Genomic DNA, 23,699 nt, shown 5'->3' on the forward strand with positions numbered 1-23,699 from the left:
TATATTCTAAAATGTGTTGTACTGTTACATATCCTACTCTTATTGTTAAAAGTGTTCACCTGCCACTTCTGACTAGTATCGGCACAAACTACAGAAAAAACACAAAAAAACATGCAGTGCTACTGTAGTGTCATGCATAATACGGTACTAAAAACAAGTGCTCTTCTAAATTGGAACCAACAACACAATCTGCAACTCTTAGACAAATCTATGCAGGCCCGCAATGGTCTGATGAGATTTAAAAATGTGTATTTAAATATAGCAGTGGGTTTGCGTGCAATTTTCCTCCGCAGTTTGCATAATGCAAATGTTTAAAACTGAAAAAAAAAATCAATGCTAAAAAATTACTTCATTAAAACTTGCCAACTTGTATATTAACACCGGCGTTTATACAGTGCTGAGGGAGCTTTGTTCATCAGACTGTTATTATTCAAGTCAGCAGTGAAGTCAGTTTCACCAGGTCAAGAAAAACAGCGAGATTAATGCAGAGCAAAGACAAAATATATCAACCTGAGTTATACTCCTCTCCTGGGGTGATGAATTACCTATTGTGCTGGTTAATTTTACAGTTATGGTGAAAAATTCAGCAAATGAAAAACGACCTCGTAAGCTAACCCTTCCATGACTTTTACTCCCAGCTGGTGTTTCAATAGACGCGAAAGTCTTTAAGGTCACTGCTTTCCTATTGCAAAAACCTTACAGTTCTATAAGAACCTGAATCAGCTTTTCACTCAGCATTGTGAAGCTTTCAGAATGACTAATGTCTCAGCCCAAGCCCAATCTGGAGAGGGTCGCTGACCACTTGCTCCTGTTGTATCACAAAACGGTGAAGAGATGAGTTCCAGTGCTGCAGAGCATCCAAGACTCTTAAAATCTCTCCAGCGCCGCAGACCACATGAGACTGTAATTACAGCGACAGTAATGGAAGTGCTAATTAGCATCAAAGTTAGGCTTTACAAACATTTACACTGCTGCATACACAACACACCACAAACTGGGCCTCTCATCTAGGAACAAAGCATCTCATTCATTTTACCTGTAACGTTTTTTTTTTTTTTTTTCCTGCAGCTAGTCATGCTAATTTAAAATGATCTCTCCTTGGGGTTGTAGAGTTTGTTGAAAGAATTTAATCCTCTAGCTTTAATGTCAAATTGATCTGGATGATGTCCTGTATTTATGCAAATATCCAGTATTTCAACAAGCAGCTTGAAGCTTGTGGAACAAACAAATTAAGGGATGTCGGATTATCATGAAATGACTATTCTCAGACAAATGTAAGAAACATTTACAGATGAGTCACATATGCCTAAGTGAAAGTGCTAATTAGATGCGAATTAGATTATAGCTAAGAATTAGTTTGTTAAGCAGTTGGTTTATGAAGAACTTCCCCGACGCCATTGCAAAAGGGTTCCCACTGCCAACAGCAGCCTTAAGCTCAACCCAGCAACACTGCAAATAGTGATCAAGGGAGAGGCCATTCCAGTTGGAGAGGTCTTGCCACATTACACATCAGAATGAAATGAAGACAAAGACTGATCAGACGACATCATGTTGATGTTATTTCCAGCAGCCTTGTCTATCGTGTCAGCTGCAATAAGTGAACACACCCGTAAGATGTGTAAGACCTTGGACTCTGTAGTCTAAAGGGAATTCTCTTATTTATTCAAGGTGGTCATGTTTTCTGCTGCCTCTGTTTGTCTGCAGGATTATACCCAAACTATGAGGCTGACACTACGATACGTGCCAAGGAAGAGCCCGTTCAATATTGGGACATGGAACAGGAAATTACATGCTTGTTAGTTTTTCACACTTTGATGTCTTGGGTCGAGCAGTTCTCTCTAAAATGTGGCCAGAAACTTGGTGATGTGATACTGTGAAGACTGTTTTCATATGAAACTGTGGTAACTGGACTGGACATGGTTGATCTATTTTAGTCAAAGAAAAAAATGTGGTTGTCGTTTGTAGTTGAAGTGACAAATAAATGCAATTTTGGACAAGTTTAGCCAACTAGCATATGCTTCAACCACCTCAGGGGATATTGCGGAATGCTGATCCCTTTGTTTTGGGGGGCAGGGGGAAAAAAGTTTGGGAACTCCTGCATGCTTTTGTGTTCCACTGGTTCTTTTCAGCCTCACCTCTACTTGCTGACACAAATGATCATTACTTAAAGGAAGCAGGCAACTTTCCAAAAAAAAAAAACCTCCACCTGTACAGGAAGGTGACCTTTTGTGTGATAGTGCATGTGTGAAGTGCAGACAACAGCCCTCTGCTCTTGGAGTCCACACAGTGATTTATGTCATCTCATTAGTTAAAGGAGTTGAAGAGTGAGTCCCATACGTCACTGTGTACACTCTTTAGCCACCCTGCCTTTTTTATGTAGCTGCCAACACTGCAATTGTAGAGTCCAGCAGCCTCTCCTCTCCCTCGCTGCCCTCTCCTTCAGCATCCTCCCTCATCAATCAGCCTCTTCTGGAAGCTTTAAATCCCCCAAATCCCTCAACTCATCTAGTTGTTTCTCTCTTAGGATTTTTTTCTCATGATTATTAAGATTCTTCTACAGTCTCTGTGCTGTGATAGATATTCTCTCCTCTTTTTCCACGCTGTCTGTCACTGCTTCTCTCTGCCTTTAATGCCCTGTGCATCCACCGCCTCCCCACAGCTGGTTCTGCGTCACTGATCAGCATTCGTTCGATCCACTGAGACTTCATCCCAGGAGAGTAACTGCAGCATTAAGAGCAGAGAGCCTCTGAGATACAAACTACCGGCTCTGCAGGGTAGCCTGAGAGCCATGAAGTTGGGCACATTAAAGGGTAGTCAAACAGGGAGGAAGAAAACGAGAACATCCATGACATAGATATTGCAATGCTAGAACAGACATTCATTTCTGTTTTCTTACGTTTTAATCACACCGACATCACCTCAGTCGCTACAGAGGATCAGAGCAGCAGAGTTATCTTATCTGGAAAAATTTAAACAATATTTCTGTTCTGAGCTCCTGTTTCTCCCTGAGGCAGCTCACTCTCTGGAGACAGGACCAGATTGACTAGAGAGCTTCAGCAGTTCCCTCTTCCTTCACAATGTTGTCTAGTTAATTAACAAGTATCAAGCTCAGGCACTTGCGGCACCATTTTTGTTTCTTATTTGCGCTATATTCTGTAGGCAGACCTCTCAAGACACGGTCGAGCCTCTAGCCAACCTCATACAATAACAATTTCTCCCTCCTTGAAGAAAAAAGAAAGTTGCTATTTCAACACCAGAGATCAATTTACCATGAAAGTTGCTGTCAGAGATTTGTCTGGGGAAGAGTATGCTTACTCTTGTGTGAAGCGCTAGATTACTTTGGAATTCACAGACAGGAAAATGTGTTTCAACTGCCTTAAGGAACTTATATCACACAGAAAAAATATATAATTGTAATTTTATGGATCAGTGCTGCCTTTGTAGCCATCGCTTCTTTTGGGTGCTGTTAACGCGGAATGTATGGCAGATCTTCTCCAGATTCACTTGCATGTCCACATACATGGACCCTTTTCTACACGAGCGCCAAGATTAAACCTGACAAAACCAACAAACTCCAAATTCCAAACAGTAATTGTCCCTCATCATCATCATCTCACCAGATAAAACCAAAATCAATCCGCAACTTCTTGAGTTGTGCTGCTCGATCAAATTCAAACGCAGATCAGTGCCGGCGGTTAATTCACCTCCGTGGCAGAAGTAACACCAAATGAGGTACATCAGTATACCAGGTTAGGAGGACAGATTTCCTGTAAGATGTCATCATTCAAGTTAAAGTCAAGCATTCCCTCAATCCATGAGCAGGATTTTTCTTCAAAATTTTGAAGAAATTGAATTTTGTGTGTGGACATTGTTTTTCCATCAAGTTACACGTTTATCTAATTATCAACGAACACTTTCCCTCCGCACATTCGTCTCTACATATCTCCCTTCTGCTCTCCTCTTCTCTGTCCCTCTGACCCCACTCATCAGTCCTCCGCCTGTCGTCCTGCTTCCTCTCCTGCTCCACAGGGTTTCCTCTCCTCCACACTCCTTCACTCTCCGCCTGAGAACAGAAGCTCGCTCGCTCACTCAGCTGTGATTAAGCTGCACTTTCTAACAGGACGAGCTCTGTGTGTCGCGGTTCAGCACTGACCTGCAGTGAGGGCAGACGACACTTATTTTAAAATGGTGCAGGGGAGAGATTCCGTGCATTTGGGGAAACATTCAGAGCCAATAAATCAAGAGAGAGCCTTCTTCTACCCCTCAGCAGTCTTCATGAAGTTGGCCGGTCAGAGAGTGGGCTTTACCAGTTTGCCTTGTGTCAAATTTAAATTAGATCTACTACTTTCTCCTAGGTGTGGTTATACTAACACTTTTAATATTTACATGAATGCAAACAGCTGTATTGTTACACAACAAAACAAAATCCTTCTCTTTTTTCTTTTTTTTTTTGGTCTCGGATCGATTCTGGCAACTTCAAAATAAACAACTGGAAAGAACTTTACATCCATTGTTTCTCTTTGACATTCTGTAAGACCAGGGTTGCTATGGTAACTGTTGTTGAGGCAACCTTAGGCACTTTAATCTTTTCTCTGAGGAAAATGCAAAAGAAATGTCAAAGAAAGTGGGAGAGTGCAGGGTGCAGGGGAACACACTCGACCAGTGAGGGATTAAAAGTCTAAACGAGTGCCGTTCAAACACCTTGTTCACCACTAACAACTCTGATTAGATTGCACAAGGAGTCGGAGCTCTCCTCTGCTGATCTGAAGCTCTCACGATCAGCCTCCAAAAGCACACGCTCACAATGTAAATGGATGATTAAAAAGAATTGTAACACTAATGACATGGAACAGATTTTTTTATGCTCTCTTCATCTGTATCTGCTGTTTGAAATATTAATTGTGTCAAATTTTTATTTCATCAGATCATCAAGATTTAATTAAACCAAGAACTGAAATGGGTTTTTCCTTCTATCTACCTCGTGTTTTTTAAATGTCAATGTGTATTTACGACTTTTTATGCAGATGCAAAGCAAATTCTCTTCGGGGCAGTAAAGGTTTCATTTTCATTCATACACTCACATTCACAGAAAGACAGTCAGCGAGATTGATAAAGCCACTCAGATAAGGACTGCAACGATCAAGCCAACGCAAGAATAGCAAAACAAACAGGTACTGAACGTCAGATATGCACATATAGTCGCATCCACAGCTAATTTGAAGAAGTAATTTTAAAGAGAAGAGAATTAATTCTCCTTAAGCTCCTAAGGCGAATGTTTCCAACAGCAGAGCTGTGAAATAATGAAGTCAGTGGGTGGTTGACTTTCTTAAATTAACCATCTTTCATCTCCATACCTGATCCTGGCCTAGAAATGTCAGAGCAGCTGCCTGCTGTTGGATCAGCAGGACAGGAGCTAAACAGACTAATTTAGTGCTAAAGAATGTCAGAAAATTGCAAACGCTTGGCTGCAAAAAGTTGAATTAAAATTTAAATACGTTTACTTAGCTCATTATGATACTGCAACAGAAATGACAAAATGAAAGTATTTGCAAATTGCCAGAATGCATATTTAAGATCCGCAGAAAAAGGAGGTACAAAAAAAATAACCAAAGGTTTTCAACGTGGGATGCGGGCCTCCTCAGGGGGGGGTCCAGGCAGGTTCAGGGGAGTTGGCTGTCAAAGGTCCTCATGAAGAACAGCATAAATATATGGGACATGATTAAAGACGTTGATAGAAAGAAAGCAGTTTTGGCAGAATAACATTCTGTATCTTTCCAATTTTTCAAGAGCCATAGTCTAACAAATGACTCAGAATGAACCATTTCCATGTACTTGGTGGGGTCGGAGGTTATGTGAAACAGCCATATGTGGCTAGCTTGGTATCCAATTACATAGTAATGATCCTATGTTTAAATCCAGAGACAAAACTGTAAGTAATGTCAGACTTTTACAGCCCCTGTTTTAGGCGACATCATCGTTGTATTAGCAACCCGAGTAGCGCCACGTTATGACTCCCTCGGCAACTTCCTGTTCCGCGATGTGACTGTGCCCCTGTGACACAAGCCTAATTTGTAATGTATCATTCAACCATGAGCGTTCACCACTGCACAGGGTTAAATTACAACCGAGCATGTACACATCCATGCAGAACTCAATACCAGGTTGTAAAAACACAACCTCATAAATCAGAAGTTGCTGCAGCCCAGAGTTCAGAGGTGAAGATGATAATTTGATTCCGCCTTCGAGTTGAGCGTCACCACATTCTGAAGCTGAAGTGGCAGAAACGCAAAGCTGCTTTACCTCCGTTCTTCTCAGGTCCATGAAGATCCCATGGAATGCAGCTGGGCCGTAGCAACTTCCCATTCCTCAACACCAGGGAACAATCCATAACTGCGCTTCCTCTCTCTTTCACTTTTAACCTTCCCACAAATGTTGCAGCATCCACCGACTGCACGGCGCCAGATGAAGGATGTTACACAGATTATCACTGGAATCAGTCCAGACCCTCCCATCATTTTTATCCTCCATAACTGTACTTTCCTCGTGTAACCCTGCACCACCCTGTCATGGTCTCGCCCACCCCCTGCTGGTCTAAGTAAGCCCCCCTTAAACCCCTTTTACTCAACCAGCAATCCCGGTAGAGCAGATGGGACATTCCTATACAGGTCGCTGCTGGTTTACCCCCAGCTGTGTAATCAGATACTGTAGCTGAATAGACTATTAGAAAGCTTATACCTGTTAGCGACACAGAGACATATGTACCAGACAATCTTGGTGTAATCCTCTGATATCAGCTGTATTAAAGGATTGTGTTTTTTTTCGCTCGGCTGCAACAGTGTCCTCACTTTCAATAATACCGACATGAAAATGAGACAATCGCTTCAGCAGCTCCCAGCTCACGAATCGAATGGTGCAAAGTCGCATGAGCATTTGTTTTGGAGCCCCTGTGGCCATCAGAGGGTCTGCGAGAGCACACTTTGCAAAATGCAAAAGAATTTAGAGGCATTGATGTGTATGCCTCAGAAACTTCAGAATTATCATCAGTTTACACAAAATATGCCTGTTTTCATCTGTGCTGCTCTTTTGTAACTTAAAACTCAGCATTTTTACATATCTGGGTAGTTTATTCAAATAGCACCTGCTTGGTCCTCCGGTTAGCCATCAAACATTAAACGACAACATTAAAGAAAATTCCAGCATGTGTGTGCTAGTAGGAGAGAGGCTGCAGCGGACGGCTGGGTTTGTCTGCGGCTGCAGGACCTGGAGCTCACCGGCTGCTTCCCAGGGGCCTGCAATGACACGCTGCTGGAGGCCAAGGCTGACCTGCTGGGCCCCAGAATCAGACTGTCAGACACTCCTGCAGCAATTTCACTTACAATCTAAAGGAAGTCTAGACTAGAGAAATGACATGAAACTTTTATGTCCAACTCAAGTCTGCAGGAGATCTTCACGGTGAGATTTTGTGGGTACTTTTGACTTTTTGAAAGTTCACTCCAAAGTAGAATGTCTTAAAAAATATGATATTCTAATTCAGGTTGTGGACTCCAGATCCGGGCTTGCATATAAATATTGTTTTCAACACAGAAGCCAACGTGTACTTTAAAAAACAGAAAATGCAAAAAGAATATTGGTAACGTCATGCAGTCTTCAGTGGGGATATATGCAACATGACAGTAACAGAAAGATTACAATAATTCAGAAAAACAGACCGCCACAATGTACAAATACACAAAGCTGTATGTCAATATAGTACAAAGATATATGAACGTTTAGGTAAAAATGATTTGAGAACCTACAGGTACAGTCAGTCTACTTGCACTTGCAGTCCTGTTTGTCATCATTTAAAAGCTCTTTATGCTTTTTAAAAAGTGACTCATCTGCTTCTAACTACTTGTCATCTGACATTTTAGCTGAATTCATCTCTTTCTCTTTGAACTGACATTCAGCCCACGACGGTTCATGTTCAATTTACTCCAACAACATTTAGTGCCTACGCCTCAATTAACATCTACATTTAGTTGATATACATTACTGGGCTCTTATTTTTCTCTGGTCTTCACTTTACCTGCTGCATGAATTTATTACCCATCATGCAACGTTGTTCTACTCCAGCTGCCACTTGAGCTTCTTCTTCTTTTTTGGGGGCATTTCAACTGTTTCACACATTCCAACTGCTGCAGCAGAGTAGCACAGATAGCCAGGCTGGGCTCTTGAACATCAGTCAGATCGGAATAAATTAAGTAGCTTTAGGATTGTACAGGAACAACCTCTTCAGTCGACGATGTAACCAAGGTTTCTGTCAGACACATAATGGAGGACAGGGGCCATGTCTGGAGGAGAGGACCAATTAGTTCCCTCTCAACACCTTGTCACCTGACAGTCAACTCATCCACATCCTGACGGAAGAGACTCTTCAGCTTCAAACCAATTAAGGTCTGGAGTTGTGTGACTGCTCTCTCATTATCAATCTCTCACTGCTCAGCTGCTCTCTGCATCATAGCTCATTCCGCCATTTAAAGTCTGCAAGATTTATCATTTCACATCATGCTGCCTGTTCCATATCATCTGTCTTTTTGGTTTTCTCACTAGTTCCATTCCTTTGAATATTTGTTTCCTTTTTCAGTGCCAAAAATATTCTCCCATCAGCAAACCTGCGGGGAATAGCATCTGTGCCTGTGAATGTTTAGAAATCAGTTTGGACATATGTTGCAGTTTAAGTTATCGTCAGCAAGACAAGAGAATTTAGAGAGGAGCAACTTGATGAACTTGGGAGAATGAGAAATATGAAAATACGTAAAGTACCAAAAGAAAACAGTGAGGAAACATCAAAACATGCCCTGACAAAAGGTTTGCTTCTTGACATTTCCTCTTTCTGTAGACATGCCGAAAAACAAAACACAAAGACTTTAGGGTACAAGGGCTGAACTTATGGCACGGGGAGGAGTATGTGTATGGAGTTGCTTAAACAATCTGACTGACATATCTGGAACGATTTGAAGTCCCACATTCCCTCTTGCAAAACACACACACACACACACACACACACACACACACACACACACACACACACACACGCACACACTAAGCCGTGCAACCATAAACCTCTCAGAAATGAGCTCTAATTTCAGAGAACACTTTGACTCAGCACTGAGATGGTTGGAATTCCCCCCAGGTTGCTAGCGGTGCTGGGGAGAGCAGTTTCAAGCCAGAAAAAGAGAGATTATTCCAGTATAGCAGCTTGAGGGGAGGTATGATAGTGCACAAAAAAATGGTTTCACTACCTCAAGAGCTCCTCATGATGTTTATGATGTCTGCTTATATAGTGCTGTAGGTCTGACACGCTCCAGCTCCAGGTGCTCATATCCCGTTTTATTTATTCATGAAGGCAGCGCTGTGTGAGGAGAAACATTTAAATCCCTACCGAGCCTGTGTTAACTTGTTAAAAGGTCAAAGCACAACTAATAAGGGAATGTTGCATAGATTAACAGGAATTAATGGTTCCTTTTAGCTCAACAGTGAATACCAGGGCCTCTAATTGAGTCCATATGGAGGAACCAATGAGTCCATTAAGCAGAGTAGAGCCTGTAGAGGGCCCCATCGGTCCTCTTCCTGCAGATGTTTAGGTTTGCTGCTTAATTGTGTTTTTAACTGTAACTTCATTTATCTTGCTTAACTCATGATCTCAGATTGTTGCCCCGAGGTGTGAGGCAGGGACACATAACATCTCTTTTGTCTGCATTTTTTCAGGGGGGTTTGTTGTTGTTGTTTTTTTGTGCTTTTTATTCACGGATATGTGGTTTTGACAAATGTGTGAATGTGTATCGCCTCATGCAAGACTAAAACAGGTTTTTCCATCACGTAATTAGTAATCATCAGGGTGGGCTATTCATTTTAGAATCAGCTGCACCAGCCAAGTATGTGTGAACACGAAAGGAATTTGACTTCAGTTTTTCCATAGTTGCCTTTAGTGCCGAAAAACACATGTTTAAAACAAGGCTGGATGAAGTTAATCTAAATACTATCAAGAGATGTGCACATTTATACTTAGAAGTAAGTGTGTTATTAAGATCTAGACAATTTAGTGTTTGCCAAGGTGGCAATTGTGCAATGGTGGAGTGTAAAAATGAGAATATGGTTGAATTATAGTGAATATTAATTATTAACACTTGAGGTTGGGAGATAATAATGTAACAGCACAGAGTGCAAAGCTATCAAAGTAAATCACATCCTCTTTTATGGTTGTTATGTAATTTCTATATTTTGTATTATTTTAATTATCCTCATGCGTATTTTTAATTTTTGAAGTGTTATTTTGTGTTCAAATTATTGATTGTGTTTTCTTCCTATTATTATTAATATGATTTATTATTATTATTATTATTATTATTATTATTATTATTATTATTTGTGCTGCAATCTTGGACTTCCTGTGAAAAGATGTTGTATCTCAAAGGGATCATCTTGGATAGTCAAAGCATACATACAACAAAAAATGTCTTTTGAACAATAAATATGCACAAACTTAAGAGGAATATGGAATGATAATCCTTTGAAAAGGTGTGGTTAATGTGTAATGTGATAACAATGTGACAGCAAGGGCACCATGTACACATAGAAACTGAACATATGACAATAAATAAAAGGGAGACTGTTCACACACTTTCCCGATGATAATTGGCCGGACCACCGCCTCGTCTCTCTGGCTCTGGTTCTAGAGCTGCAGTCATGTTTAACACACCTGTAAATTACTCCCACGGCTCTGCCAGCCCTCCGCCTCTGCTCTAATAACACCGTAATGATGCCACTGTTAGTACAGTGCTGAAGCAGTGTGCTTTATGGACTGACCTCAAAATCAATTCAGCAGCACACCGAGTCTATTAATGGAGATGCTCCTCTCATCTCCGCCTTTCTCATAACCTATAGTATTTATCTCCTTACCTCACAGTCCCGCTTCTTTTATAGTTTTGCTGCAGGACCTCCCCGCTAACTGTAAATTAAACACACCCAACTCTTCTCACTCAGACCATACTTTTGACAAAGCCGCTGGGGGGGGGGGCCTCACATCCCTGGGGCACACTGTAACTTCATAAAGGGAAAGTAATCGAGCTCCTCTCTGTTGACACACAGCCATGAAAATAAAATATATCACCACACCAGGGCCAACCATGGGCGGTATGGCTCAGGGGTAGAGTGGCCGTCTAGCAACCGAAGGGTCGCTGGTTCGATCCTCGACCCCGGTGACCATGTCAAAGTGTCCTTGAGCAAGATACTGAACCCATAATTGCTCCTGATGAGTAGGTTGGCGCCTTGCATGGTAGCCTCCACCATCAGTGTGTAAGTGTGTGTATGAATGGGTGAATGAGATGACACTGTAAACCGCTATGGTAGAAAAGCGCTATATAAAATTGAGTCCATTTACCATTTACCAGAACATCCTTTCAACTGGACAGCCTACAGGTACGCTCAACACAATAAAACACACAGGTGACCGCTTAACCTCCGCGGCAGACACATTCTTAGTTAGAAAACGAAACGTCTTCATCTTGTTCTGGCACACATATTTGAAGGCTGGGGTGGGATGGGACGGGGGCATATTTGGGGTTGAGAACGCATTCTTAGACAAAGAGTAGCAGGGAGAGTCTCTTACAGTGGTTTCTTCAGGGAGTTTGTGGGAAACCCCTGAATCTGAAACCCCTGCTCCAAAAACCGCACCACTTCAAGCACTGCTGGCCATATTAAAAGGAATTCATTGTCCAGTGGCCAGAATGGAAGATTCCATCGTTTATGTCCAGACGTCACAACTATGAGAGGGCCAAAGGCAGAGGGCAGCCGTGGTGATAGTAGTCAACCACAGAGGAGAGGACCAACAAGGGGGCAACTAGAAGAATGATGGCAGTTTAAAGGGATATTTGACAGATTTACAAGTTTGAGAAAACAAGCCTTATCTTATCTTGAGCTTGGACTCATGTTTATATTGAAAAGGCAAACAGGGAACGTGGTTGACAGGTGCTGAATTACACGGAAAAGGAGCTAGAGGCAAAATTCAAGGCTGAAGTGTTTTTCCTGAGATTTCAGATGCTCTACAAGCCTGTGTTGAGGCAAAGTAAGCAAGCGAAGACCCGTGCAGACAGGAAACAGTTGCTAGTCAAAAATATTCTTTAATATGTAACCTAGTCGCACACTTGAATCATATGATCACAAAAAAATTCCAAACAAGGATAAATTTGTGAGGCAAAAATGTCAAAAGATAAAGAGAGTTCACCTCTTGGGTTGTCCTTCTGCAAGATCCTGTTTTCCCTTAACACTGCATAGATAAATTGTTGAGAGAAGGCTAATTTATCTGCGCTCAAGTCAAGCTGGTGAATGAAGAGAGAGAAAGAAAAGAAAACTATTGCTCCGGGGTGAGTTAAACTTTTTTTTAGTGAAGCTTAAACAGTCAAAAAGCACCACAAACAGAACCAGAGAGAACTAAACATCATCTGGGAGCATTTGATGGTCAGACGGAGAACGGCAGAAAACACACACGAAAAGATAAAAGAGGGAGTAATGGATGTGACAGCCGTCCATGTTTAGATCAGCGTGTACTTTTAGGGGTTTTTGTTTAGCTATCATTGTGAAACTATCATTTCTGCCTAAATTATAATCTCCCAACCTATGTTTTCTGTTTGTCAACCGCGGAAATTTAAGTCAACACAATTTATTGAGGAAAACGCAAAGCGTAAACATAAGATTAACTAACGTGATGACAGTATTTCACATCAGACATGACGGCCCTTCAAATAAACAGGGAATCATTCAGTTATTTCAAATGATGACATACAGCCGTCCCGGGGTTTGTGACGCTCATGAGGGTCTGAGGTTTTAGGGTAGTTGGTAATCCATCTGTGGGCAATTACAACGATACGAGATAGCCAAAGAAAATATCGCAGCTTCTTCGGCCTCGTGGAATACTAAAACATCTTTTGAAAGGTCCAAGGAGGATTGAGCGCATCTGAGATATCAGGATGCAGGTGTTAAGCGCTACGCCGAGTAGATATCTCTGAGGATTCTGTAGAAAAACAAACTCCTAAGCCTGGCACGTAAAACAGTGAGGTGAACAAAAACAAATGAATGTACAAAGTCAGTCAACAGTTGGGACGTGGGGTTAAAACAAACTGTACTGTAGAAATTATTTCAGCCCTCACTGTGATGGCACACGGGAGCTTTTTTCAGACAAAAAGTTAAAAAAAAAAAAAAGAATAACTACAATTTTTAAAAAGTGTGTAGATGATTTTAATCAAGGCATTAAATTGGAAAGTAACAGTTCAATCAGAAAAATAACATGCAACTGAATCAACAAAGTGATGAATTGCTGCAGAGTGGATCCCTACTCATCTGCTGGGAATACCCCTTTCTTGTTTGTCTTATTAGCCCCCGTGTAAACCAGATACTGTAACTCTAGAGAGGAATGCTAAAGAGACTTAAAACTGCTGATTGTTTAATTCTTTGTCTCTTTGCGATTTGCATAATTCAGGATTAAATGGCCCCAGACAATTTCACTGAGTAGCCTTTAGATTCACAGTCCATTTGGAATGATGGGTTAAGGGTAACAGATCAGGTTTCCGGCATTTTTCCCTTTTATTTTACATTCATTGAAATTTTCCAGAGGAAAAAAAATAATGAATTTTAGTATATTGGAAACATGTGATAAGATGCATTTAGGTTGAAAACTGAGGTTGGAAATGAAAGAGGAAAAATGATCTCTCTGACCACTGGTGACCTGTGAAGACGCCTTTCTGAAGCAGGAATGCACAAACACACTTGAACAATACACGTAAGCCGCCCTGTCTCCTGGGATATTGGTGCAGCACAATTGGTTTGAGGTCACATTTAGCCAGACATTTATTGCAAACAATACACAGATTTACAGGAATGCATAGTCTCTCTGCAGAGACACGGGGTGATTTTGTGTGTTTGCCTGAGCAGGGAGTGCACAGTAATTGGCGACCTGATAAATATTTGTGTAAAATGTCCTCGGCTGGAGAACACAGAGATGCATGCTTTCAACGCCGATGGCTTCAGGCTGCAGACCAAATCAGAAATGGAGCAAAAATTTTAGGAGTCGTTAAAATGTGCATCCCGAGGTTTTGTAACAACTAAACTAAATAAATCTGATCATGGTAAAAGAAACCGAAACAATCAGGATCACCACAGTTTAGTAAAATATTACTCGGATGAAGTTACAGGGTTTTCTACACAATGGCAACCAGATTTACTCCAGACAGACAGAACCAATGAAGTTATTTCAGATCCCTTTCAACCCTAATGGTGCACTTTGCCATGACTATGTAATCCCATTTGTGAACTCCATGTTCCTCCTAACGATGAGTTGAAACAGAGAATCGACTCATTTCAGGGTAATTGGACACAACCTGAGCAGCAGCAGCAGCAGCAGCAGCATTCAGTACAAAGTAAACAGTTAGGAGCAGTGAATGCCATCTGTTGTTCTACACCACAATGATTTAGTCAAACTTGCATCCTGACTGGGGCTGCAAACTTTTTCATTCTTTTTTTTTTTTGATAGAAAATCTTTTTTATTGCAGGTTTTGAATGTATATTCCACTGGATGTAAATGTGAGGCATTGATTTCAGATTTTAAACGATCCCAAACCACTATTAGCAGAGCGACTCTGAATGGGCAGTGCACTACAGAACTACAGCAAATCCACAGGTTAATGGACACAAAGGACTTCACCGCCTCCACAGCATTACAAGAGGGAAAAAGGCTGCTTCTGTACCTTAACTTAGAGAAGATGGACGCTGTTTGTGTTGTTTGCTTCATGATTGATAGGTTAATAATCTGATAAGGGGTTTCATTCTGACAGAGCTTCAAGAAAACACAACCTCTAAATTATCAATCATGAGATAGCATCTTGATTAGATTTACTGTATAAATGCCTGAAGATGAATTAGGTTTCAATTATACAGTAAAAAGATGCCACCTGAAAGATTAAATCTATTGTCTGGAAAGTAATGATAATTTTAAGTGTAATTATTATTTTGATCTCTGCCAAGGAGGTAATGGGATCGCTGCCCTGTGTGTGTCTGCATGTTCGTTTGCTTGTTTGTTGGCAGGATAAGTAAGAATAAATGGATGGCTTTTATGACATTTGCTAGAAAGAATAATGAAGTTATGTAAAGTGCATTTTCAAATTCTATGAAAGACCTTGAGACCAAAGCAATTAATAGATTGAGATCCTATCTGTATTTTTTTCTAAACAGTTGCTTTATGGTCAAATTCAGAGGGCTGAAAAAGAGCATTCTATCCTGTTTATATTCTAGAGATGTAATTTGGACTGTAAGTTCATATTCCGTATCTGCGTCGTCTCCTAAACTGAGCTACGGGTTCACTGAGTGCCATCTAGTTTCTATTGACAAGTCTTTAGAATCAGCAGTCCAATAATCATTAAAAAATGTCAGTGTAAAGTAGCGATATAATGTAAAAATCCCATCACTAACTCTCCAGAGGTGACACCTTCAAATTGTTAATTCTGTGGAGCCAACAGTCCAGAACCAAAACAGATTATATCTCACAGGCACCAGCGTCACAACAGTTTGTTTCAGCACCAAACCAATAAAACAATTTATGAGTAGTTTCAATTATATAAAGAGTCATGAAACCATTGGAATGTCGAGTAAGATATTCCTCCAGTGTTCAGGATGTCTTCAACTCATCAGTCCTGACTTAGTGAACCGGATTACTGGGATATGTGAAAGTGTTCCACTTATCCTCTGCTCCGCTGGAATGTCCTGCTTTACGGATATACGGAATTGGGCGGGGGGGGGGGGAGTGTTCTTTACACCCCCAAAACTAATTTTCCTTCATGCCTAGTCCATTTTCCTCTGGGAAAAGATTTAAACAACAGCCGAGGCAACAAATATCTAGAAGCAGCAATAAAAAGTCTTCACTGCTAAAGCAATGAGGCATTTTAATAGGATGAGCCGAGACTGTTGTGAAGGCAACCGAGCTTCATCTTCCTCGCTGTCCGTTTCTTCTTTTCTTTCTAAGACTTCCATTGTTTGAAGTTTAAACTCAACGGGGATTTGGATGATTTAAGGTGAAAATGAAGGGTTAGATGTGAAGAGTGGAGGCACGGGGGAGACAAGAGAATCAGGCTCTTCAAGTCTGATCATTATCTGTGCCTCCTGTTGCCAGTGGGCACCACAACACCCACAGCGGCCTTGAAGGCCGACCACTTAGAAGAATTATATTAAATAGCCTGTCAATTTTTATCTCTGCTCTGCATAGTCATACAGTCAACCTCCTTCACTCAATCTGTGTCACTGATGGAGACGTATGTCCTCCTTCACATGAGCGTTTCCTGTGCGTCTTCACCCGGACACTTTTGTCATCATCAAACCTCAACTGTGGTCCTCCTCATGTGTCCTCTACAGCCACATGGAGCAAATCTTCCCAAGTGAGTTATTCTTGCAAAACCTGATCCCCTTCAGGTGCACAAGACGCAGATGAAATATCCAGTATGTCCAGAAGACACAACCAGGAAGTGCTACCTCACCTAATCCAGAACATGAATTCTCTACTCTGGCATATGGTGGTGATAAATACAAGATACGCATGGAAGATATGCAGTTAGAATGGCCTCATTTCCTACAGCCCATTTCCTTTTCTGCTTAAGAAACTCCAGAACTTTGCAGCACACAAAGTTATGAGGGAAGAAAATGAGGGGGAAAAAAGCCCTTTAAGACAGAGCAATAACTGTGAGGAATATGCTCATTATTCAATTCCTGTCTACTCCTCCAGCTAATAAAAGCCACTCTCATAATGTGCTCTTAACCCGAGCGATGACCTAGCCACATGAAATCCATATTAAGCACCGTCTTCATCAGAACTCATCTAGGAAACAAAGACGTGGGAAGGAAATAGTTAAATGAGTTATTTAGCTTTCATGAATGTCATTAGCATATGAGACATATCAGTCTTGACTGATAGGAGTAACATCATCTCAGAGACAGAGTGTCATCCCAGAGAGCAATTCAATGCTTAGTGTCACGGTTTAAGTACTTCTCTCTTCTCCCTGAATTGGCTTCCACCGACTTGCTCGGTGAACTTTCATTTAGATAAAACTCGCCTGGAAAATTTAAGTGCAGTGGAATGTCTGAGTTGTCTTAGAAGTGGCATCTTGCAGCTCCATTTTCTAGTTCTGCCCCGCCTGCCTGTCTGCTTGTATACCTACAGCGCTGCCTTTACATCACATGGCCATGGCAGTGCAGCCATCTGCCACCTCAATTGAAGGAGTGCCATTTCCAGCTGGCGCCCAGGACAGCACCTCTGTCGCCTCTGCTAATAGTCCCAAGACACACTGAGGTCAGCTGTCATCTGTCCCTCTACCAGCATTGCAACATGAAATCAGCAGCACGCTGCAAAGCCTTCCCAGTGAACCAACCACAAACTTGGACAGATTTCAGAGCGACTGAAACAATACAGGCCAGCTTCCTCTGCCCCTGAATGGACATGAAAGTGGATGTGTGCCGCCCAGCTGTCCTTCCTGCACCCCAGGCAGCCAAATTCAGGAGTGGAAACTCTTAGCGAGTCAAAGTCCACGTGGCCTCTGCTCGCTCTGACAGCCTGTGCTGCTCTGTCAGTTCATCATTTGCATTCCATTACAAATGAAAACAAATAACCATAGAGACATTATTTATCCAAGGCAGTCGCCTGGCACAGTAGACAAAGCCCAGTCTGTCCGGAAGTACTTTGAAACCCTTTTATGCTATTTAGAGCAGATAGAAAAGGCTAAAATTTAACTGTATAGAAGACAAAATGTAATTAATAAACTCATAAAAAAGCTAATTCTCTCTGATGGAACAAAATCCCAGAAATTGCAACAAAAGGTGAAAATGTGCACATTCTCGCCTGTTGGGTAAATTTAATTTGCGCTGTATTTTGATTAGCTTTTATTGTCATTCGTTTTCAGCTATCCTTCACATGACATATTTAGTCATTGTTTTAAAATTTAATCAGTTTCCATGAAAGTAATGTGTATAGAATGCAATCAGTTTAGCATCATTTAAGAGGATAATGAAGTCTGTATGTTTCTCCGTGGAAACAACCTTGCAGCCTGCATCGTCTCCAAACAGCGCAAAATCCTCCAATCCACCAGAATTTTCATCTGGTATCGGAGGAGAAAACCCAGGGGTCTCTGCTATGCCATGATTAGTTCTGTTACTGGAGGAAGTCTAGTGAGGAAGAGGAAGAGAGGGAGAAATGTTCGGGGAGTGAGGGGCTGCCTGTCAGCTATTGTTTGGACACAGTTCCTCTCACGCTGCATTGACCACAGACAGGGCGTGGCTGAGGGAGGCCAGGCAGGGAATATGAAGGGGGGGGGGGGGTGAGGAAGGTATGTGGCAGTATGTGAGATGGGGAAGGTTCAAGTGCATTGCATACTTTCTTTGCATGTGGCTAAGAACAGGAAGGCGGGTGGTCCCAGGGGAGAGTTAGACAGCGAGAAATAAAAAGTGGGAGTGGGTGGGATTTCGCCCCGGCAGTTTGGCGCTCAGTTTCCAGCTTCGCTTGTGTGCATGTTGAAGTAATGAGAGACCCAGGGCCTCTAACAAACTCAGGCCAGATGGAGAGAGGATTCTTGCCCACAATTACTCTGCAGCGGAGAGCATTAGCCGGTCCAGCTTCTCTACTATGGCGAAAAAGATTATCACCGCTTTTTAGGAGAATAATTAATCAAGACTGTTTTACAGCGCAGTACAGTTTGGAGGAAGTTTTCAAAAGCCTCAGCTCTGTTATTTCTGAATACAGGGTCCCACTCAACTCTCACGTCTCAGTGTAACAGGGCTGTAAAGTTGGAGGAGCTACTCTTCTGGAAAGTGAATTCCAAAAATAAAAATGAACTTCTTTATATGTTGCAACATAAAACAAAGATTTATAAATAAAAATTGAAACTCGACAAACACTGACACTGTTGGAGTCAAGGGCTGACTACTGCAAAGAAGAGGGAAACATTTCTGTGGACATGTAATCAGCGATACAAACATGCACAAACTCTTGTGCTCCTTTTTTATCATTTCCATTTCAAATCACGGTGTTTTTATTTGTCTGTATTGGTTAAACAGTAAACCAATGTGCGGGATCATCTTCATTCCAATCAGAAAGTGAACTGATTTAATCTGCAGGACATTTCATCTGTGTTTCTTTTTACTTCAAATCGATGTTCCAAACATACTACGCTCTGTTTTCTCACCGCAATTCTCTTTAGCATTTCTAGCCGACGTCCCTCTCAACTAAATTCAATCAATAAACCCAACATTGCCTTGTAAATTGTATTTTTAAGTTGAGGTGGCAGCTCTAATGTGGGCCAAGAAACATACCATTTGGAAGAAGAAGAAAGATGAAGAATACGTGGTTGCTGGTAGTGGCTGACTATTTTGAACAATCATACTTATTTGCAAAAGAAAAACCAAGAATGAACAATCATGAAGGAGAGAAAAAAGAAAAGTGGGTCAGGCGACAGCTGAAGAAGAGAAGGATAAACATTGGTGTGGCCTTTCCCAAATGGAAACTGCTGACGAGGGTTTTCAGAATGTAATTTAGCCCGACAGCCACCGGAGGATCATTTTAATGTTTGAGAGGGGAAGAATCCGTAACTTCACCGCTTAATGCTACTGCATCTTCATTGTTTACCTCGACAGTGACCGACCACAAAGATGTGAGACAAGCAGAACGTAGAAAGAAGTTTTTAAGTCCAGTAGAGCAACTGTCACCAACCAACGGCACACGAACCAGGAGTGTAAATACAGTCGCAATGATTCTAGAGGACATTTGCCTGAAATAAAGAAGGTGACAAGTTTTTTTTCCCCCTCACAAATCAGACGGACATTAAGGTGTGGTGGCACTGCAGTCGATTGGTGCTGAAACATCAGAGTTGTTTATGAATGTTAAACAAGGCCTTGACATCAATGTGATGGATTAAGAGGACGGGCCAATAATAAAGGGGTTTCATCACCCCAGTAATGAATAAATTACTGCCAAAGGCTTGAATAAAAGCAGGCAGGTTCTTTGTAACTGACAGCAAATCTAATTTCCATCGACTCCACTGTACAACTACTATGAAGATAAGAAAAGCAATCTCTAGTAAACATAATGTGAAAACAACAACAAAAAAAAAAGAAAAATGATAGTGAAGTTAATCCTGACGAGGGCTTTAGTGACTGAAAGTTTGGGGATGCGATTTAATCTCCTGTTCCTCATGATGAGTTGCGTAAAGACAGACTCCAAGACCAACATGAACAGAAGCGTGAAGTTGCGTGTTTATTGGACATCTGTCAGAGCTGATACTGAAGGCCCAAAGGGTAGTGAAACACAGCAAAAAATTGTGACATTTAGGCACAGTACAATATTTTTACAGAAGTCCAGCCATGCATATTAGAAAATCTACCGCTTTGATCCAGAGCACCGTGGAGCCAATAAATGGACCAACAAACACCCAGAGCTGGTCAGGAATACACACCTAAAGAATGTTTAATCTCCCTAAGCCACTGGACGCTGACGCTGGCTCATCACACACTAAACTGCCTAAGCCCAGAGATCTGTCAGACGAATCAACTTAAACTTAAAATCTTAAAAAAAAAAAAAAAAAATACCACCCTTAAGCTAAGCCTCTTAATGCTGCTGAGGTGAGGTGGGTTATTTTGTCACTTTGATCTCTGAAGAACAGCAGGGAAGTGGACGATTTTGTCCAGTTCTTTCTTTGGGTTGTTCAGTGTCTCAGTCACCTGACTATGCTGGCCTGGACTCTGGGAACAGGAAGTATGACATCACTGCCCTGACATTCAGGAATGTGGGAATGTCAGGCAGCCTGTTAACAGTGCTGCAGTGAAAAAGAGATCGAAAACAAGCAGGATGGAGACAACAGATACTCACTGCGGTTCCTCCACGCTTAACTACCAAACAGCAAGGCTGCTTTCAGACCAGACTGACGTGACAGTGCCATTCGGATCAATCAATCCTGTACAACCACACATTTCTAGAAAATAAGCATGTATGTCTTGCGCCTACCATTAACCTTACATTCATGTAACAAAAGATTGCCAGAATGATAACTTTCCTAAGTTGTAAAATGCCACCTCATAACACCACACACCACTATGGCGCATTTTTATGAGAATCTATTACTCAAACAGGACCATCTGGATCTGTTTTGATTGCCTCACTGGCACCTGAAACATCAGGCTCCTGGCAACCATCGCAGACAGTTTCAGATCACCCCCTCAGACTGGTATGATGACCACATCAGATTGAGTCTCGATGCGTGAATGTACACAACATGAATGCCTGAGTAAATCACGTAACTGCAACAGTAAACTGTTGTTGTGTATTTTGTAGTGACCCATCAATGCAGGAGGAGGAATGAGTGGAAAAATCACTGAGGTGAGTTTACCAATTACACAATAGCAGGGTGGGATGAACTCTACCTGCATGTGACAGCACATATGCAGTATGTAGAGAAGCAGCAGAGGTGTAATGTTCTTGTGCATCAGCATACGTGTGTACCACGATAATTATACCCCTACAGCAGCAATCAGCCACAGGCAGTCCCTGAACACCTTCCTTGAAACCTTCCACGCTGACACCTGAGGAGATTATTATTATAATGGGCACATTTATTTCTAATAAAAACTTTTTTTCCATTTCTGTTATGATTTTCTCACTATAATTCATATGCTCATTATTCTATTATATGAATTTCTATAGGGTTAAGGTGCTGTCAAATTGCAAATACTTAAAATATATATATATATATATATATATATATATATAAAAATCTTAAAGCTATAGTGAGTAATTTTTGGATCCCCTTCTGGACTTGACAGACTGAATAACAACATGAATGGACTTCGTAAAAACGAGTCCAGCGGTGAGAAACCTGGTGGGATGTAGTACCAGACGAAGTAAATTAAATGCAACAGTTAAAATCTACATATACTGAGACATATACTGAGTTACTGAGCACTGTGTGAGCTTGTTTGGTAGGAGTTTGAAGGTAAAGGATGTTCATGTATGTGTAACACTAATGCACTACAGCTTTAAGGATGCAGGCTGCACAACTAACCCAAGGAATTTAAGATAGACGACGTGTGATAACGTCCTTGTAAACACTATGGCTGGGCTACTGTAAATGATTGAAAAATAACAATTCTTATTTCCCACACTACACCCAATTTGCAATGTAACAACTTTTTTCAATAAACTACAAAAGACAAAGAAATTATTTAAATCTCAGCTGTCTATATGTGGAACCTATCGTTGCCAAAAAATCCCATTTGTTTCTACCAGGGCTCTTTCTTATGATATGGGACACAATTGGAAAATGACTCTGCTCAAGCTGCCAGGTTTTTAGCGAGTGTTCTGGCACTGAAACCCCCTGCACTGTTGTGTGAGTTCCTCTGCTGGCATAAATAAGTGGTGCTGCTGCCTTTATTTGTCAAAGGCTTTAGGAATATATGACAGTGGACAGTGGTTTACTTCTCAAAATTAAACCAGTTGAAGACAACTGGAAGAGATGATGCTATTTGGGAGTAAACACCTTACAGTGTTTTCATGTGCCTGAAGGGTGTTATCACCAATCAATAATTAACCAGTTTACAGTGAAAATAGTCATTTAAAAAAAAAGTTGTTTTAGACCATAGCTCTGATTCATGGCTCAGAGAATCACCTGCTGCTCTATTCCGCTTGCTCATTTCTCTGCAACGTGACTTTCCCCCCCTCTTGCTCAGCAAGCTAAACAACTGGTACAGTCTCGTTAATGGAAACATGCCATGTCAACCTATATTCTGTTGAACGCCTGAAGTTGGTCATGACCAATCAATAAATGTGATTGATTTGAACACACACAGTGGTGTTTACTCTTCCTCTCAGACATCAGAGAAACAGGCAAACATGATCTCAGGGACTTCCGCCGTCACTGTTGCAATCATTACAAAATAAAGCCTGTCATTAATCATTCCAGGATGTGAGGTACATAGCAATAGCCTACTGTAGGACGAATTAGACGCAAGAAAAACAAGATAGGAACTGAAAGAGAATGCAGACATGCAGCATGAGTACAGCGGAAACACTCCTCCTGGTCTGGTGGTAGAATAAGTATCATTAATAGCTTGTTAGAGGTGTTAATTGATAGATAATAGAGAACTTATGATGTGTTAGTAAGACTATATACATACATATTTATACATTTATGTATATATGTATAGAACACTATATAACTATGAATAGCTTTGTTGTTTCTTTATTATGATCATAACAAATTTTATTTCACACTTATAAGAAGTTAACAAAGCTTTTCACAACTTCCACAACAAAAGTAGGAAAAATACCTTACCAAGCTAATAAGTCCTTTATTACGCATTCAAGGGCCTTTTTTACCCATCAATTCATGCTCATACTAGCATCTTAATATTAAGTGCTACCCATTAAGCAGAACTGGAGCCAATTAAGTCGTAATAAGCGGTCCCATTTATTCTTCAAAGCTAAATAACTGTGCCAGGGTGTCGCCAGCTCCCACCAGGGACGTTACCATACAGTTCCTGTACATTCAACATGGTTTAAGACTGCCAGACCTGGAAGAGAGCAGGGAAAGAGCCAGAGCTAGAGAGAGTGTGTAGCCCCATTGGAGCCCAGCTGCTGCCTGGGA

At 41.3% G+C, this 23,699-nt stretch overlaps 1 protein-coding gene across 2 annotated transcripts in view; it reads right to left on the reverse strand.

Annotated features, from left to right (window-relative positions):
• Positions 1–23,699, reverse strand: part of kaznb (kazrin, periplakin interacting protein b) — a 102,643-nt gene that overhangs the window by 35,747 nt on the left and 43,197 nt on the right. The window lies entirely within an intron of this gene.

Source organism: Aulostomus chinensis, chromosome 3 (genome assembly GCF_037954235.1).
Source record: "Aulostomus chinensis isolate RoL2024-O1b breed Wild chromosome 3, RoL_Achi_v1.0, whole genome shotgun sequence".
NCBI lineage: Eukaryota > Metazoa > Chordata > Actinopteri > Syngnathiformes > Aulostomidae > Aulostomus > Aulostomus chinensis.